Here is a 16,488-nt window from a genome sequence, read left to right as displayed (position 1 = left end):
AGAGATCAGGAAAAAAAAAAAAAGCGATTTCTGATTAAAAAAATATTATAAGAGACGTACAATGAGATCAGATCATTACTGATTTTGGAAAGGATTCGAATACAGGAACTAGACAGGCAGCGGATGGAGAACCGGAGGGTGCGGTACGAGAGCAAGGGGTTAGCTGCCCCCTCTCAAATTACCCGCTGGGAGGGGGGCCCCTTTGCCAGTAGGTGGCCAGGCCGCCCCAGGCGTTAGATCCGGAAGCTCTGTATTCAGCGGGCTAGTGAGCCGCAGACGCAGCGCCGGGAGGTCCACGCGGCGGCAGAAGGAGTCCGGGCGGCCACTGGGGGCGGCCACGTGAGCGCCGCGGCCCCGCCCCGGCCCGCCGCCTCCGGCCCCAGCCCCAGCTCTGCCAGTGTGGGGATCCGCCTCCCGCAAGCCGCGCTGCCGCTGCAGCTGCCCCAGCTCCGCTGATGGTCGCCCTCGGAACGCTCCCTTAGCGCCTCGGGGTCATTCCAGCGGCTCCGCGCACCCCTCGCGCCCCGGGATCGTTCCTGCGGCCACCGCCGCCTCCCCGGAGCGCCGGCCCGCGCGCCCGGCTCGCCGCTCCCCGGCATTTTCGGGGGGCCCGCCCGCCCTGCACCCTGGAGCACCGGGCCACGAGCCTCTGCCAGCTCCTCTGGATCCTCGCGGCCGTGGGCAGCGGCTGCCGCGCCGGTCCGCCCGAGGCAGGTAGGTGGGGCCGCGGTTGGTCAAGGGGGCCGGGATCCGGCGCTGCAAACCTCCGCGCCCCGGTGCCGCCGGCGCCTGGAGCGCTCAGGGTCCGGTGCTTAAAAGCGGGGCTCGAGGCGGAAGGAGAATGTGAGGGTTCAGCTCTTCGGCTTTCACTGTTTGCTCCTGTAAAATGGGAGCGTCGTGCCGATTAACGGCAGAGCCCATTGGGAAACTACTTGGCACTCGATGGTGTAGGGGAGGCAGCTTGGGGGCCTCCGTCTGGGGCGCCTCGGTACCCGCAGAGGTGGGGGAGGGCTGCCTTCCTTTCCCGCGGGGCCCGAAGCCTCATCCCCCACCTGGGCCCCCGAACAAGAGGCCCCAGTTCCAGGAACCTCAAGGACAGTGTCGACGCACCCTTGCTGCACTGTTGACTGCGAGAGTTTCGGGTGTTGGCAGGCCCAGTGGACAAGTGCGCCAAGGGGCCGGGCATCAGTATGCGGAGTGGCGGGGCGGGGGCCTCCCCGGGTGAGTCCCGGCCTAGATCCGCTGCGCCGGCCTCGGGGGTTGCGGGGAACCCGCCCAGCTGCGCCCCGGGTGAGACACATGGGCTGCTGGGAGGAGGGTGGCTGGTCTGCCGGAGGGGAAGTTCTGTGTGAGCCTGACTTCTGGGTCCTCTGCCCTGGAAGCTGCTGCCTGGGGGCCGCTCAACCAGGAAACTGTCTACCCCTCTGATTTTACAGAGAAGGAAATTGAGACCCAGGATAATCTTAACAGCAGGTACTAATGAGCAAGGTGGGCTAAGTGAAGGAATACAGAGCAAGCAGGTGGGAGCTGATAATGCCGTGTGTGTGGCGTGGGGAGTGGGGAGGTCTTTTGGTGGGTCATTGGGGAAGGCTTCCTGGAGGTGGTGATGGAAAGGATGCCTGTGGGAGGAAGTGGGATTTAGAGTTTCCTAGCTGTCCTTCTCCCTGGCCTCCACAGCACCTTTCATTTTTCACTCCAGGCATTTATTCAACAAATACAATAAAGCTACTGGGATTTCAGGGGTAACATGATGGTTGGGATTGCCATCCCAGCTCCTCTCCTATTCTTCTTCAAGAAGGGATGTGGGCTGCTGTCCCAAATTATCTTTTGTAGGGGGTGGGGAGAGAGGAAGTCAGGGTCTGAGGATCCCTTGAAATGATCTGTTTACATATGATCACTTGTGTACATTCTGTGATTTGCAGCAGGGTTTTGTGTGTGTGTGTGTGCATGTGTGTGTGCATGCTTTGGGTGACAGGACAGTACTTTCTGGCTGACTAAGGATGTATCACTGATGTGATCTTTAAACATTTTTAATGTTTTATGTGGCAGAGATGGCTGTTGGTCACCATGTCCTCTTCTTCCTAGGATATCATCCTGGTTGCATTTCGTGGGCTCCCTTACAATTTGTTGGGCCACATGACTAAGTTTTGGCTTGTTGGAATGTGAGCAGAAATAGTGTGTGTCTCCCCAAAGGCTGGACCCTAAAAACCTCCCCCATTCTCCCATTTACCCGCAGAGTTGAGAGGACTGTGAGGGCCTGGTGGAGGGCAGAGCCACAGCCTGGAAGGAGGCTGGGCCTCTGATTGATGGGAGCTCTCCTTTGACCTCTCTGGTGGTCTGTGACTATCTGCTGAAGAAACTGGGGCTCCAGGAAGCCCTATGAAAAGTCTGTGGGTATGAGAGGGGCTTCTTGGTTGCGGCTTTTCCCTCCAGGTGATCTGGTGTTCCACAGGGGAGGGTGTCTTTAGGCCCTTTTTCTCACACTGATCAGATTCCCCAGAGAAATCTGGTCCAGTCTTTGGCAGGGTTGACATCCAGGTGCCAGGACACAGAGCAATGTGGAAGAAAGCTGAGGGTCACAGCAGAAACTTGGATTTGTTCAGGCTCATTCTCTTAAGATTTACTCTTTCTGGTCTGATTCTTAAAGCTGATACAGGAAGTATTGATGACCAGGACCGCATTCAGTGTAATAGTGGCTTGCTGGACTGATTTAAAAATAAACATTTTTGTGCTGGGGAGATCAGTTCTGCTGATCAAGAAGCTGCAGATGTAACCCCAGTGAACTGAGAATGTTCTAGAAGAAAGTGGCTGTAGTGCTCACTGTAGGATAAAAGTGGCTTGGCCCTTCAAGTGTTGCTGAATTATACTCCTGCCACCAAGGCTCATGGGCACAAGAAGCAGGCTTCAAACAAAGGAAGAAGTGAGTCACTAACAGGCTTGATGATAAAGGAGAAGACAGTCTCTTGTTCCCCAAAGACCCAGGGTTGTGGAACACCCAGAGGAGCATTTCAGATGGCTAGAAAATCAGAGGGCAGACAATGTTCAGTTCTCCAGCTGGGACACTTTCTAGACCTCACAAGGATTCCACAGGGAGTGGCCAAAATGCAGGAGGCTCAACTGAGAACATGTCTCTGGGTCAGTGGTTCTTGAATTTCGGTGCATATCCACATCACCTGGAGGAATTGTTTAAACACGGCTTGCCGGGCCCACCCCCAGAGTTTACTTGAGTAGGACTGGGAGGGGGCCCCAGAATTTGCACGTGTGACAAGCACAAAGTGGGACCTGCTAGTTGTCCCAGGAATCACAGTTTAAAAGTGGTTTAGCAAGTCAGGGCTGAGCGAAACCCTGGATGGATCTGCACTGGCTGCAAACCCCCCTCCCCTGCCTTCTAGCCGCATGATTTGGGGCAAGTCAGTTCACCTCTCTGTTCCTCAGTTTCCTCATCTGTAGGATGAAGCTAATGGTGCCAAACTCCTGGAGCTCCAGCGAGGCTTCCTGGAGGAGGTGACATCTATCTAACCTGAGACCTGAGGGATGAGCAGAATTGGCTTGGGGATGGGTAGGGAGAGCAGGCTAGGCCATGTGCCAAACAGATGGCACCGTGTGGGTGAGCCCAGGGAGCGGGGAACCCTTGCTCTCCAGGGGGCTGAGAGGAGTGATGGAGCAGGAGCTTTGTGCGTGTGCTGGAAAGCTGTGACTCTGTTCTGGGCTACGTGTCTCAGGACAGGAATGCAGTGCAGGGGAGGCTGACCGGGGTGCCGAAAACGGGCCTCAGGGATGGGATGGGCCTGATTGCAGCGCAAGTTACTTCTGTCCGCATTCCACCGGCTCACACGTAGCCCCCTGGCCTCACCTAGATGCAAAAGGATTTGGGCAGGGGTACGCAAAACACAGTGGACAGCTGGCTTCTGTGCCACAGACCAGCTCTCTCACCTCTTCTCCACCTTGCTCACACTGCCCCACCTTGATAGATGAGTGAATTATGCAGATGAGAAAGCCGAGTTTCAGAGAGGTTAGGTAATTTGCCCAACTGCACTCGGCTAGTAGTGGCATAGCCCGACTTGAACCCAGATCCATTCATCTCCAAAGCTTGTTGGGCCCAGTCCTGGTCTTGGCTGCTTTTTGAGGGCCTCCCCATGATCCAGGCTTTCCCACTCAGGTTTTCCCACATACTCAGCTGTGTCTCCTGGCTAAGTAACCCCTAGATGCCTTGTAATTGTAACCTGATAGTCTCTCTGTTCCTCCATGCCTACAATGCCCATTATATCTGCAGAAATGGCCCACTTTTCTCCAGTTACTCATTCGTTCATGCACTCTGCATTTCTAGGGAACCTCGTATGTGCCAGACATTGTACTCTGGGCTAGGAACTAGAAGGACTAAGACACGGCCCCTTTTGTTCCAGACACTCACATGGTCTGGGCACCGAGAGGCTATGTAAACACAGAGTTGCCCTGAGAAGTGAGACACGCTGTCTCTCTGGTCTGAGCCACCAAGAGTACAGAGTGTCCTGGGAACATGAGAAGGGTGCAAATAATTAAAAATTAAAATTCAGGCCCTCTTGTGCATTCTGTTCATTGAAGCTATACCTACAATATTGTGCTTTGTATTCTAAAAGGCATATTTTTGGTTTTTAAAACAATAACCTTTGAATCATAATGGCTTCATATGAACGAAGCACAGTGAACTGCAGTGATGTTTTTATGAGCCTTAGCAGAGTGAATGTTGACTTGTCTTCCTGGGTTCAGCTGTGGGTTGCTGCTCTTGTCAGTGAGGAAGCTGATTTCTCTGTCTCTTTCTGGTATGCATGGAGATGTGTTTTTAAAAGAGAAGAGGAGGGAAGGTGGATGGGGACATCTCCTTGGAATGCCACCAGAGTCATTCTAGAGCGGGGTTTCTCAGCCTCAGGACTATTGACAGTTTGGCTGGATAGCTCTTTGTTGTGGGAGCTATCTTGTGACAGCCAGAGGTGTCTCCAGTCATTGCCAAGTATCCCCTGTGAGGGCAAAATTGCCCTACTGTCTAGACTGTATTTGTTTCCTGTTGCTATTGTAACAAATTGCCACAGATTTAGTGCCTTAAAACAACAGATTTCTTTCCTTATGGTTCTGGAGGTGAGAAATTCAAAAGCCAGGGTAGTCAAGTTCAAAAGCAGGGCTATGTTCTGTCTGGAGGCTGCAGGGAAAATCTGTTTCTCTGCCTTTTCCAGCTTCTACAGGCCTCCCGCCTGGCATAACTTCCCCTCTCGTCCCTTCGCCTGTCTTCCAGGCCAGCTGCGTAGCATCTTCAAATCTTTCTCTGTGACTCCTTTTTCATTGTCACGTCTCTTGCTCTGACTCCTGCCTCCTTTTTATAAAGACTCACTTGATGATCCCAGATAATCTTTCATCTCAATACCCTTCATTTAGTCCTACCTGCAAAGTTGATTTGCCACATAAGGGAGTATATTTGCAGGCTTTGGAAATTAGGGTGTGGATATATTTGTTGGAGGGGGGCATTAGTCTGCCCACGACATAGACTTTTGGGTTTCTGGATATAATGGAAACCCAGAGAAGTCTTTCTCAAGGGGGTAAAAATTTGAGCTGGATTTTGAAGGGAACAGAAGGATTTGGCAGCAGTTGGGAGAGGCATTCCAGAAAGAGGGTCCTTCAGGTGCAGGGGCAGGGACATGAGGACTTGGTCATGAATAGTGAGTGGTTCTTGGGTGGAGACATCTGTAAATCAGTCCTTTTACTCTGGCATTCTGACATGAACTGTATTCTTTCTTGAGATGGTTTTAATAAATGTTTATTTATGAATACCACCCGTATGCCGGGGATACGGTAGACACTGACCTGAATTTTTAGCTGGAGGCTTGACTTAGTAACTCCTGATATGACACTTTTGTTATCATCCCCACCCCCATCAAATAAATGAAATGCAGCCTGGAAAGGCATTTGATGAGCACTTCGGGCTCCTAGCTGGGGAGCCAGCATTCAAGCTGGGTCCTGTGACTGCAGAATGCAGGGTCTTGGGCACAACACTGAGCTTTGTTTTTTTCCCAACTATTTTAAAATTGAAGTATAGTTGATTTACAGTATTATATTAGTTTAAAGTGTACAGCCTAGTAATTGAATGTTTTTTATAGACTATACTCTATTGAAAGTTATTATAGGATAATGGCTATAATTCCCTGTGCTGTAAATATATCCTTGTTGTTTCTCTAGTTTATACATAGTAGTCTGGATCTTTTAACGTGCCTCTCCATTTTAACCCTCTCCCCGCTATGTTTTCTGTGTCTGTGAGTCTGTTTCTGTTTTGCTATAAACATTCATTTGTTATATTTTTAGATTCCACAAATAAGTGCTAGCATACAGTATTCTCTGACTTGTTCACTAAGCATAATAATATCTAGGTCCATCCACATTATTGCAAATGGCAGAATTTCCTTACTTTTTGGTGGCTGGGTAATATTCCATTGTATATATGTATGTATATATGTGTATGTTTTTATATATTTATATAGGCTTCCCTGATAGCTCAGTAGTAAAGAATCCACCTGCCATGCAGGAGACCTGGGTTTGATCCCTGGTGGAAAAGATTCCCAGGAGAAGGAAGTGGCAACCCACTCCAGTATGCTTGCCTGGAAAATCCTCTGGACAGAGGAGCCTGGTGGGCTACAATCCATGGAATCACAAGAATTGGACTTGACTTAGAAACTAAACCAGCACCACCACCACACACACACACACACACACACACACACACCATCTTATTTATCAGTTCATCTGTTGATGGACACAGGTTGCTTCCATATCTAGGCTGTTGTAAACAGTGCTGCTTTGAATGTTGAACATTGGATCCTTGTATCTTTTTGAATTGTTTTCTTTTTTTTTTGGATATATACCCAGGAGTGGAATTGCTAGATCCTATTACAGTTCCATTTTTAGCTTTTATACTATATTCCGTATTTATACAGCCTATACTGTGTTACATACTTACAAATTTGTAATTGGTGGCTTCACCAATTAAATTCCCACACAAAAGTGGACCTTTTCTCCACATCCTTGCCAACATTTTTATCTGTAGGCTTTTTGATGATAGCCCTCCTGACAGGTGTGAGGTGGTATCTCATCATGGGTTTTAAAAAATGTATTTATTTATGTATTTGTCTGTGTTGGGTCTTAGTTGTGGCTGGTGAGCTGTGTTGCCCTGTGGCACGTGGGATCTTGGTTCTCTGACCGGGGATCAAACCCACGTTCCCCGCATTGGAGGTGGATTCTTATCCACTGGACCACTGGAAAAGTCCCTCGTTGTTTTTATTTGCGTTTCTGCAGCGATTGGGCTTCTCAGGTAGCTCAGTGGGTAAAGAATCCGCCTGCAGTGTAGGAGACCTGGCAGATGCGAGTTCATCCCTGGGCTGGGAAGATCCCCTGAAAGATGGCATGGCAACCCACTCCAGTATTCTTGCCTGGAGAATCCCATGGGCAGAGGAGCCTGGTGGGCTACAGTCCATAGGGTTGCAAAGGGTTGGACACGACTGAGTGACTAAGCACACACACTCCAACAATTAGTGATGTTGAGCACCCTATGTGCCTTTTCACCAGCTTTATGAGGTATAATTAACAAATAACAATTGTACATATTTAAGGTATACAGTGTGATGAATTGATATACATATATTTGTGAAATGGTTACCACAATCAACCTAATTAATGCATCCATAATCTCATATAGTTACCATTTGTTTTATTTTGGTTTTGTGTGTGTGTGTGTGAGAACAGTTAACATTTACTCTCTTAAGCAAATTTCAAGTACACAGTTCAGTATTATTACCTATAGTCACCAGGCTGTACACTAGATCTCCAGGCCTCAATTCATCGTATAACTGAAACTTTGTACTCCTTGGCATTCTCTCTCCATTTCCTCCACCCCACCCCCAGCCCCTGGCAACCACCACTCTACTCTCCGCTTCTCTGAGTTTGGCTTTTTACAGACTCCACGTGTAAGTGAGATCATACAATATTTTTGTGTGTCTGGCTTGTTTCACTTAACATAATGTCCTCCTGGTTATCCATGTTATTGCAAATGACAGGATTTCCTTCTTTTTTAAGACTGAGTAATATCCCATTGTGTACATAATACATGAACTTAGGCAAACTCCAGGAGCTAGTGTGGGACAGGGAGGCCTGACATGCTGCAGTCCGTGGGGTTGCAAAGAGCCAGGTATGACTTAATGACTGAACAACAACAACAAATAGATATACCACATTTTCTTTATCCATTCATGTGTCAGACACCTAGGTATGTTTCCATACCTTGGCTATTGTGAATAACGCTGCAGTGAACACAGGAATGCACCAAGATAAGTTTCTGTTTCTTGTTTGAAGGAAACTGAGAACTCAATCTAGAGCCTAGGACATCCTTGGAACAAGCCAGGAGCAGTCCAGGGCAGCCTGGGTCTGCTCAGTTTCCCTCCCTGGAGTGGCCCTGTCGGAGATGGGCAGTCATTTCTCTGCCCAGTGTCACCTGTCATTGCCAGAAGGGAGAGTCCACATTGAGAGCTTAGCATGGTGCCTTGGACACAGCAAGCTGTCCACATGTGTTACTTGTCTGTCTTAGTTCAGTAAACATTGTGCATTTTTGTGGCCAATGGGAGCAAAGGCCTCTTCTGCTTTCTTATCACTCATTTGCAGCATAAAAACCACATCTGTCTCGGGTAAGATGAACTCATGAGAAACCCATCGTTCCTTCTGGTTGGTGGGATAAGACAGAGAGTTCCTGGATAGAACTAGAGATCATCATACTAAGTGAAGTAAGTCAGACAGAGCAAGACAAATATGATATGAGATCACTTATAGGTTGAATCTAAAATAAAGATAATAATGAACTTATTTACAAAACAGAAATAAGCTCACATAGAAAACACACTTAGCAAAGAGGAAAGGGAAGGAAGGGATAAATTAGGGTTTTAGGATTAACAGATATACCCTACTATATATAAACTAGCTAAACAACAGGGATTTAGTGTGTAGCACAGGAAACTACATTCAGTATCTTGTGATAACCTATAATGGAAAGGAATCTGAAAAAGAATATATATGTACAACTGAATCACTTGGCTATGTACCTGCAACTAACACAATATTGTAAATCAACTATACTCATAATAATTTTAAAAAAGAGAGTTCTTGGCATGGTATCTAAAGGAAGTAGCAGAAGACCTACCAGTCTGGGAGTGGCGGAATGGAGGAGAGAAGTAATGAGGGGAAGTGGAACTACAGTTTCATTTGTCATATCAGAAAATCGATAGATAACAAATAACAGAGAGGACTTCCCTAGTGATCCAGTGGTTAAGAATCTGCCTGCTCAGGCAGGGCACACAGGTTCGATCCCTGGACGGGGAAGATGCCACAGGGTAATTAATCCTGTGCCCCACAACCACTGAAGCCCATGTGCCATAGAACCTGTGCTCTGCACCCAGAGAAGCCACCGCAATGAGAAACCCACATGCTGCAGCTGGAGAAAGCCCATGCACAGCAACGAAGACCCAGTGAAGCCAAAAATAAATGATTAAAATTAAGAAAAGAAATAACAGAGAAAGCATATTACTTAGAGATATAGTGTTATCTACCAAGAGTCACGTCTAGAAAATTGGAAGTGGCTGCCCCGGAGGTGGGAAGGAGAGCTGCCCATGTACTGCTGCACAGGTTGTTCACTAGAGTTGAGCATACCTAACCTGTGTGCTCATACACAGTGGCCCTCATAGGAAAGGGGTGTTGTTTTTAACCCTGCGCTTTAAGCTGTGTGTGTGCTCGGTTATGTCCAACTCTTCGCAACCCCGTGGACTGTAGCCCTTCAGGTTCCTCTTTCCATGAAATTTTCCAGGCAAGAATACTGGAGTGGATTGCCATTTCCTTCTCCAGTGCTTTAATGAAAGATTTTTTAAAATTATGTGTACATAACATACTGTGACCCTAAGTCCTGGTTAGGTTTTGGATTTTTCATGTTGCAGATGACACAAGACCTATGTGTACTCAGCCAGATTGGCCCCCACATGCCCCAGAGGGCAAGGGTTTATTGTGTCATATCGTTCAGAAGTCCAGGCAGGGAGTTTGGCTTCAAGCATGTTTGGATTCAGGATCTCAAATGGTATCATCACTATTCATTTTTCTCTACATCTCTTGTTCTGCTCTTCACCAAATGTCAGCTTCACCAAATGTCAACCAGATGCTCTCTCATGACCTCAGCCCTTGTCTCGGATTAATATGCTGCAGGAAATGACTGATCTCTTCTAGTTGCTCAAGCGAAAGCCCCAGGCTTACCTGGGATTGGGCCATAGTGGTTTGACTTGAGTCACATGCCCATCCCTGAATCAGTCACTTTGAGCAGTACTTGCACGCTGCGATGGGCTTAGCAGGGTCATGTGACATACCCCGTTACCTGGGGCTGAATCCCCAACCCCAACCACATGACCTGAGAGCTGGGGACAAGCAGATCCCCAAACAGAAACAGGTGTATGACATGAGGTGACCCACAAGTCACCCGGTCCACTGTGGTTCAGTTAAGGACTGGTGAGTTCTGCTGTGTTGGGCATATACTAGTGGGTATCCTGGCAGCTCAGCATGGCCCATGTTGGCTCTGGGGTGCTGGCTCCCAGGAGTGGTAGGTGGGAGATTCCAGCTCATTTCTACAGCAGGAAGTCAGCTCCAGGGGGTGAGGGGAGCCCCAGGGAGGGCCGGTGTCACTGTGGCCTGGCCTACAGGACTTGACCTAGGCATTGCAGTCATCATTTCCTCCCCTGTGGCTGCCAGAGAAGCCCTTTATGGCAGGACACAGTGAGCAGTGGTTCGGCGGTCAGAGCCTTAGATAGCCTGCTCCCTGAGGCCCCCTGAAGAAGCTTGGCCTGGCTGCTAACCAGGCATCCAGGCCACCAGTGTGGCTGGGACCCAGGACTCGGCTCTGTTTAGTGATGGTAATAAAAATGATGATGGTAATTATAGCCCTAATGCTTGCTCTGTGCTAGCACGGTCAAGTCAGAGGGGTGAGTGCAACTCTGCACCCCAGGTTACAGTGAGAACCCTGAGGCCAAGAGGTAAGGTCACACAGCTAAGAAGTGGCAGAGTTGGGACTTGAACTCAGGCCTGACTCAGAGCTCTGCTCAGCTGCGTCTCCATAGAAGTGTTTTCCCAGGATATGTCACGGACTAGGAAGGAAAGATGTGGATGTCTGAGTGAGGGCAGAGGAGAGCTTCTTGAGAATCCTGATATCTTGGGAACCGAGGTTCTGCTCCTGGTCTGTCTCTCTGCTCACACAGAAGCCCTTTGTGGGCCAAACAAAGCCCAGGTTTGATGGAGATTCCTAGGAGGGTAGGTGTTGAAACAGGCATCGTGGGGCTGAGTTATGGGCCAGTGAGGGCTCCTTGCTTGTTTACGGGAATCCAACATCCTCCAGGGGCTCAGTCTTTATGAGCAGATGTGGAAGCAGCTACCACGTTAGGACTCTGGACTGAGACTACAGTTTTCCCAGGCTGACCTCCCCAGGCATCAGTTTGTCATAAGAGATATGATATGACTTTTTATGACAGGGTAGAGAAGGGGCTCCTGGACCAGATAGAATTAGCCACTTGTAGAAAAAAAAGAAAACTATAATATGATACATAAGTTTAGATAGCAAACTCTGAAGATTGTGAGTCCAGGATAATTATGCTCCCCATGATATAAGATTATGCTGTTCCAGGCTCTCTGTATTTCATGACTCTGTCATCCTCAGCATGGCTTCCTTCTCATGGATAAATTTAGCTGCTTGGGCTCCAGCTATCATACCTGCATTCCAGCCAGCAGGAAGGAGAGAGAGCAGAAAGGTATACTTCCTCTCTTAAAATTTGTATTTGTTTATTTATTTTTAACTTTTTATTTTGTGTTGGGATATAGCCGATTAACAATGTTGTGATAGTTTCTCTTAATTTTAAAAAAAAAATATTTATGTATTTATTTATCTGGCTGTGCTGGGTCTTAGTTATGGCGTATGGATCTTGTTCCCTGATCTAGGCCCTCTGCCTTGGGAATGCAGAGTCTTAACCCCCCTGGACCACCAGGCAAGTCTTTCTATGTAGCACAGGGAACTATATTCAATATCCTGTGACAAGAATATGAAAAAGAATTTTTATGTATAACTGAATCACTTTGCTGTGCAGCAGAAATTAACAGAACATTGTAAATCAACCGTACTTGAATAAAATAAAATTTAAAAACCCTTCCCTAAAGTTGCATACAGCCCTTCTGCTCATATCCCCTTGGCCAGAACTTGGTGACATGGTCACCCCTAATTACAAAGGAATCTGGGAAATGTAGACTTTGAGCGGCCACATGCTTGGCTGAAAAGCCATGGTTCTGATATTAAGAAGGAGAGAAGAGCTGTTGGGGGGCAGTTAGCAGGCATTGCCACAGCTGCCTTAAGAGCAAATTTATGATCACCGAACAGCCTTAAAACAGACCCCCCTCGCTCAGTTCTGGAATCCTTTATCAAGTGCCTGCCAGGGTCACAGCTGCTTGTCTGCAGCTCATTTTGTTTCCCAGGACTGGGGAAAAGGTCAGATCGGCAGTGGAACGTGGCCGAGGGCTGGGGTGCTGGTCCGAATTCCCCTGTGAGCTACCGTGGAACCTCGGTCTGGCCATTTTCCCACTCAGCTGCCCTCATGGATGGGGGAGTTAGTGAGATGAGCTAACATAGTCCAGGTCGCCAGCAGCACAGCTGGAATTTGCACCCTTGGCAGCCTGGCTTCTGAGCCCAGGCTCTTAACCGCTGGGCTACACTGCCCGGCAGTCTGAAGCTGAAGCTGTGGTTCCGGCTCCTCCCCTGGCACGGGTGTGGCCCCAGAGGCCAGTGGCCTGGCTGGGTGCAGCCCCAGGCAACCATCTGTCTTGGTCAGCAGGGACCGTGGCCAAGGGCTGACCAGGGCAGAGTAGGCCTTGGGGCTGGGAGCGGCCGAGGGTGGAGAGAAGCGGGCAGGGCCTGGGGACGATTTTGGTAACAAGCAGGATCAGGTGGCTCTGGCATCGGATCCAGGCGGTGACTGTCTTGCCCAGAGGGTCAGAGACAGACTCGGCAGTTGACACCCAGAGCAGCAATTTTCAAACTGAGTTGAGAAATCTGTGTGGGTGGTGCGTTAAGGATAAAGAGTAAAAAAGAAAGAAAAGAGCAAAACAAGAAGAATAGAAAATAGCAGAGTGCATTGTACAGAGGAAGGCTAAGTACAGTTTCCTGACATTTTAACTTACATTTTATAGGTACGCACTGGGTTAGAATATAAATATATTTCTTTCTGTGATGACTGTCAAGAAAGTGCTGAAGGGAACTTCCCTGGCAATCCAGTGGTTAAAAAATCTGTGCTTCCATGGCAGGGGGCACAGGTCTGATCCCTCCTTAGGGAACTGAGATCACAGGTGCAGTGCAGTGCAGCCAAAAAATAAATGAATAAAAATAAATTTAAGTAAGCCTCTTTTTTAAAAAAAAGAAAGAAAAAGTGCTGAAGCCTGAGGTCAATAAGCCTGCCTGCTAATGGAAAGGGCTGTTAAGAAGAATTGGAATTACTGCCTTGATCTAAAAAAATTTTTTTGTCTTTCACTTATTTATTATTTTATATTGAAAGCAACCCAGCTTTATAAAAAGTTAAAACAGTATCAGATCAGATCAGATCAGTCGCTCAGCGTGTCCGACTCTGTGCGACCCCATGAACCGCAGCATAACAGGCCTCCCTGTCCATCACCAACTCCCGGAGTTCACTCAGACTCACGTCCATCGAGTCAGTGATGCCATCCAGCCATCTCATCCTCTGTCATCCCCTTCTCCTCTTGCCCCCAATCCCTCCCAGCATCAGAGTCTTTTCCAATGAGTCAACTCTTCGCATGAGGTGGCCAAAGTACTGGAGTTTCAACTTTAGCATCATTCCTTCCAAAGAAATCCCAGGGCTGATCTCCTTCAGAATGGACTGGTTGGATCTCCTTGCAGTCCAAGGGACTCTCAAGAGTCTTCTCCAACACCACAGTTCAAAAGCATCAATTCTTCAGCGCTCAGCCTTCCTCACAGTCCAACTCTCACATCCATACATGACCACAGGAAAAACCGTAGCCTTGACTAGACAAACCTTTGTTGGCAAAGTAATGTCTCTGCTTTTGAATATGCTATCTAGGTTGGTCATAACTTTCCTTCCAAGGAGTAAGCGTCTTTTAATTTCATGGCTGCAGTCACCATCTGCAGTGATTTTGGAGCCCAGAAAAATAAAGTCTGACACTGCTTCCACTGTTTCCCCATCTATTTCCCATGAAGTGATGGGACTGGATGCCATGATCTTCGTTTTCTGAATGTTGAGCTTTAAGCCAACTTTTTCACTCTCCTCTTTCACTTTCATCAAGAGGCTTTTGAGTTCCTCCTCACTTTCTGCCATAAGGGTGGTGTCATCTGTATATCTGAGGTTATTGATATTTCTTCTAGCAACCTTGATTCCAGTTTGTGTTTCTTCCAGTTCAGCGTTTCTCATGATGTACTCTGCATATAAGTTAAATAAACAGGGTGACAATATACAGCCTTGACGAACTCCTTTTCCTATTTGGATCCAGTCTCTTGTTCCATGTCCAGTTCTAACTGTTGCTTCCTGACCTGCATACAAATTTCTCAAGAGGCAGATCACGTGGTCTGGTATTCCCATCTCTTTCAGAATTTTCCACAGTTTATTGTGATCCACACAGTCAAAGGCTTTGGCATAGTCAATAAAGCAGAAGCAGATGTTTTTCTGGAACTTTCTTGCTTTTTCCATGATCCAGCGGATGTTGGCAATTTGATCTCTGGTTCCTCTGCCTTTTCTAAAACCAGCTTGAACATCAGGAAGTTCACGGTTCACATATTGCTGAAGCCTGGCTTGGAGAATTTTAAACATTACTTTACTAGTGTGTGAGATGAGTGCAATTGTACGGCAGTTTGAGCATTCTTTGGCATTGCCTTTCTTTGGGATTGGAATGAAAACTGACCTTTTCCAGTCTGTGGCCACTGCTGAGTTTTCCAAATTTGCTGGCATATTGAGTGCAGCACTTTCACAGCATCATCTTTCAGTATAGAAGTGTACAAAATGTTAAAAACTTTCCTCCACCCCCAGCTCCTGGTCCCACTGCCCATCCCAGTGCTGGTAATGCTCTTATGGGCCCTTCAGGGAAGTTTTAACAGAGCTACAAATGTACCTTTTCTTTTAGCACGGATAGGCTCACCATAATGTAACTGCTCTTCTGCAACTTGATTTTTAAATTTAATGGGTTTTTTTGTCTATCTTATTTTTTTTTCTTTTTTTAACTTTTAGTTTTATTGAAATATAATTCACAAACCTTCCCGCCCACCTATTTACAGTATACAGTTCAGTGGTTTTAAATCTATTTAGAGTGATGCAACCAACACAATCTATTTTAGAACATTTTCATCAATGCAAAAGAAACCCTTTTGAGATTGTTCCCCATTTCCTCCCAACTCTCCCCTCTCCCATCCTTGGGCGACCACTTTCTTATAGATTTGCCTTCTCTGGAATTTTTCTGTAAATGGAATCATTCAATTTATCGTCTTTTTTTGAAGTGTCTTCTTTCACTTAGTATCATCAGTGCTTCATTCCTTTTCCTGGCTGAATAGGGTTCTGTTGTATAGATAGACCACATTTTATTTATCTGTTCATCAGTTAATGGGTATTTGGGTAGTTTTCCGTTTTGGCTATTTTGTATAATACTGCTGTGAAACAGATGTCACAAGTGTTTGTTGTGGACCTGTTTTCATTTCTCTTGTGTATATTATACCTTGGAGTATAGTTGCTGGAGGGCTTCCCACGTGGTGCTAAAGAACCTTCCTGCTGATGCAGGAGACATGAGGTTGATCCCTGGGCCAGGAAGATCCCCAGGAGCAGGGGATGGCAACCCATTCCAGTATTCTTGCCTGGAAAATCCCATGGACAGAGGAGCCTGGCCGGCTGTAATCCGTAAGGTGCAAAGAGTCGTGCATGAGCAACTTAGCCAACATAATTGCTGGAGCACGTGGTAATTCTGTGTTTTAACTTTTTGAGAAATTGCCAGACTGTTTTCTAAAGTGACTGCAATATTTTACATTCCCATTAACAGTGTGTGAGGGTTTCCAGTTTCTCCACATCCTCATCAAAACTTGTCAATTTCCATTAAAAAAAATTTTTTTTTGACTGCACCCTACAGTTTGTGAGATCTCATTCCTTGACCAACAACTGAACCCTTGCCCCCTCCAGTGGAAGTGTGGAGGCCTAACCACTGGACTGTCCTACTGCGTGTGACTTTTATTTGTATTTCCCTAATGACTAATGATGTTGAGCATCTTTTCATGTGTTTATTGGCCATGTGTATTTTCTTTAGAGAAATGTGTATTCAACTCTTTTGCCCATTTTTATTTGGGTTCTTTTTCTTTTTATTGTTAAGTAGTGTGAGTCCTGGTGCTTCCCAGGTGGCTCAGGGGTA

The 16,488-nt window shown here is 47.2% G+C and overlaps 1 protein-coding gene across 3 annotated transcripts in view; it reads left to right on the top strand.

The window, feature by feature from the left end:
• The first annotated feature begins 344 nt into the window (after positions 1-344).
• EEF2K (eukaryotic elongation factor 2 kinase) overlaps positions 345-16,488 on the top strand; it is a 72,129-nt gene continuing 55,985 nt past the window's right edge. For 2 of the 3 annotated variants that reach the window (XM_027527831.1, XM_027527830.1), the window contains exon 1: positions 386-714. The gene's annotated coding sequence lies outside the window, so the exon portion shown is untranslated. Of the gene's footprint in view, positions 715-16,488 lie in introns of all 3 variants that reach the window. The other variant, XM_027527829.1, reaches the window with a different exon arrangement.

This window comes from Bos indicus x Bos taurus, chromosome 25 (genome assembly GCF_003369695.1).
Source record: "Bos indicus x Bos taurus breed Angus x Brahman F1 hybrid chromosome 25, Bos_hybrid_MaternalHap_v2.0, whole genome shotgun sequence".
In the NCBI taxonomy this organism is placed as follows: domain Eukaryota; kingdom Metazoa; phylum Chordata; class Mammalia; order Artiodactyla; family Bovidae; genus Bos; species Bos indicus x Bos taurus.
This window is presented reverse-complemented; position numbering and strand designations above follow the sequence as displayed.